This window comes from Tenrec ecaudatus, chromosome X, assembly GCF_050624435.1.
Source record: "Tenrec ecaudatus isolate mTenEca1 chromosome X, mTenEca1.hap1, whole genome shotgun sequence".
NCBI lineage: Eukaryota > Metazoa > Chordata > Mammalia > Afrosoricida > Tenrecidae > Tenrec > Tenrec ecaudatus.
Window position 1 is genome coordinate 111,706,046 of NC_134548.1, and position 3,137 is coordinate 111,709,182.

At 48.5% G+C, this 3,137-nt stretch overlaps 1 long non-coding RNA gene across 1 annotated transcript; it reads right to left on the reverse strand.

Annotated features, from left to right (window-relative positions):
• Positions 1 to 867: 867 nt before the first annotated feature.
• On the reverse strand, positions 868 to 2,419 carry LOC142434022 (uncharacterized). The gene is made up of 3 exons (XR_012781108.1): positions 2,278 to 2,419; positions 1,191 to 1,280; positions 868 to 1,090 (listed from the first exon to the last, which is right to left on the reverse strand). It is a non-coding gene; the product is annotated as an uncharacterized LOC142434022 (long non-coding RNA).
• Between the last annotated feature and the right edge of the window lie 718 nt (positions 2,420 to 3,137).

A 3,137-nucleotide genomic window follows, 5' to 3' on the forward strand; every position in this document is an offset into this window, starting at 1 on the left:
AAGAAATATACTCACCAGGCTTAAAAACTTGGAGAACAATTCCGGGAGTTCACTGTTCAATGTCAAGGCAAAAGAGAAAATCAGAGCTTGCCTGCTTGCCTGAAACAAGGACAGCTGCACAGGATCACCGATGGGTTTGTTTCCCACTCAATGGTGTGTTACCTTTCAATGTCAATACCCTTCAAGGACCCTGCGCACTGCACCAGGGACTCACCCAGACAGAGAACTGGAGGATGCCAGCCCCATGCCTGTGTCTTCCCCAGGGTATCACAAGGCATAACTGAGCTCATGTTACTGTGCTTATCCGGAGAGATGGTGCACAGAGACTTTCTGCCTGCACATATCTCTTCTGGCTCCAGGCCTTTCCCTGTGTCCATCTCCTCTTCAGCCTTCATCTGCAATGAAAAGCAGGAAACATGAAACAGGGAGTGTGGACCAGGAGGGCCCCTTCCCTCTCAAGTCCACCATCTCCCACAAAACGCCTAACCACCTGTCTTTTGTCCCCACCCTAATGAGCCCTGACTCCTTCCTTTCCCTGTGTGCTCTGTGACTGCTTCTCACCTGATTTTCTAAGAGGTTCCTGCTCTGCATGGTGGGATCATTCTTCCCTACATTGGGCAGGCCCACCAGCTGACTGGGGTTAGTGTTGCTCAAGGTGTAAGACAAAATCTGCGGAGAGAAAAGGCTCCAAGAAGTGACACCTGGGAAAATTCTGCCCTCCACCCCAGATACCCCATCCTCCTGAGACCCTCAGCAGGAGCAAAACTGAAGGCCTCCCTTAGGCATGTTCTCTTCATGAATCTGAAGGGAATAAGCCGTGTCCTTTCTAACATTCAGTCCCATTTCAGTAGCATGTAGCATCACTCCTTCTAGAATAGGAGACAAGTAATGAGGTAGATAAAAGTGCACTGCTCAACTGGCTTGAGCACCAACCCTTCCCAAAATTACCTCTAACCACCCCTCCCACAAAGACCACTCTGCACCCAGCTGCCCTACAATGACTGCTTTCACACATACCTCCATAAGAGTGGACCTTCTGCGAAAGGTCATGAGCTCCCTGGCATCCCTTATCTCCTTTCCTATTTGTAACCTGCAGAGACAGAGATGGAGATTAGTGGCTTGAGCCTCAGGTGGTAGGAGGGGGATCTGAGATGGAAGAAGTGGTGGTGGGTCTGAGCGTGGCCACACACCTCTGGAGTGTGCATTTCTTCAAACATTTTCAACTCCATCTCCTTCCGCAGAGCCTGGGGCACCACAAAGGCGATGTCAAAGGGAAGGTTCTGCAAGGAAGACAAGAGATGTGGTGGGTAAATACCAAGACTTTTACACCCCAACATCAAAAAGACACTTGCATTTAGGCTGCTCAACTGCTCCCAACTAGCTTTGCCTATGTCCTGACACATACTATCCTCATCCCAAATATTGCTGCTGACATTCTTCAATGCAAGCTCAATGCTCACACTTTACTGCAAGAATTTGGCCTGTCATTTCTGACAGTGACATTCAGAGAGAGCTACAAGAGAGCAGAATCCTTGCTCAGCTTGGATCCTCCTCTCGTCCTATACCTACTTGCTTGTCTCCCTGTACCAGAGTGAAGGGGACATTGGTTTGACCCTGGGACAAATTCAGCAGCCAATACCAGCCAGGCATCATGCTAAATGGACTCTTGGAGCATCTGCAAGTATGGAAAAGGCCACAATCATGATGGAAATAGAGCCTGAATAGAGACTCAAGAATGTGCTCCTTACAAAGAGCTTTAAAAGTGTTTCTATTCTTAGACCACTGCCCATTATATCTAACCTGTGCGATGAGGGCATCATAAATACTGTCTCCATACATTCCCACGTTTCTTGCAAATAATCATCTTCAATTTTCATAGAAAGCTCCTGCTTTTCTAAGCTTCTGGGAGAGCTTTCTTTATTAAGTGACTGCCTCCCCCTCTAACAAGGCTTTCAGAGACTCTGTCCACGGTCTGTCCCCTCCTCCAACCCTCAGTTTGAACCACACTGGGGACAAGCGGGGGGAATTGCTCCATCTCCTAGTGAGCAGTTTACACCATTGTACACCGTTGTTGTCTTTCTCCCTGCCGCCTGCCCAGTCCATCTTCATTACTTTTCCCAGCATGCCTTTAGATTCATCAAGGATGAACCCATCTTGTGAGAAAAAGCACGCATTTCCTGTGCACCGTGCCCCAGCAGGGTGCCCCACAAGGGATCAGCACAATTAAACACACCCCGTCTCCCCTGCACATTATGTTCATTTTGCCGGGACACTCACAGTGATGTTGGAGAAGCACCAGGTGCTTTCACTCTGTCTGTTCTCCTCCATTCCTGCCTCCAGATCTTTTCTCTCTGTCCATATCACCTTGAGTTAAGTCTCCTGTTTGATATGTGTCTCCCTGCTTGCAAGAAGGGATGCGATAGGGGGTGCTATGGTGATAAAGAGACAGAAGGTTATCATAATGTTTGCTCAACCATTAATCTTGTCCTAGCATTCTTCATCCTACCCTGTTGTAGGGTAGAAGAGGAATGGGAACGTGAAATCGAGTGTCACATATTCCATTGGATCATGCTTGCCACCGTGGTCACTTACTATCGTACTCCAGACCTGACCCGGGCATGCCTCCTTGCCACGTGGTCACCTTGCCCCTGGAAGGGTAACTGATCAACGCTAGGACTGGCTTTCTCAGAGTAGATGGGAACTCTCCTTCTCCGAATACACCTGCATCTTGCTGTTGGTAGAGAAACATCAACTTTATGTTTGTCCCCTGAAATTAGAAACAACCCATCAATCATGGCAATGCCAGAAGTCCAGGGGTGGGCGTTGGAACAAGTATGGTAGAGAAACATCACAGATTTGCATACTGCAAACAGAAATTTACCCCCGGACTACCAAGGCTGAAACAGTCCTCTGTGGTTCCACTTCAGGGGATCTGAGAGGTGGGCAGTGTTTGTAGCCCAAGGGAGAGCAAACCCAGAGCAGAAGGTGTGAGCAGAGGATCCAGGAAGGTCCTTCCTACTCATCTGATCCCTGTCTGGGTGGCCTCAGAACATTGCATAACATCTCTTACCCTGACCTCCCTCTTTTCCTGTGAAGGGGTAAGAAGATGTTCTCTGAATGTTCAATGTTACAGTTCA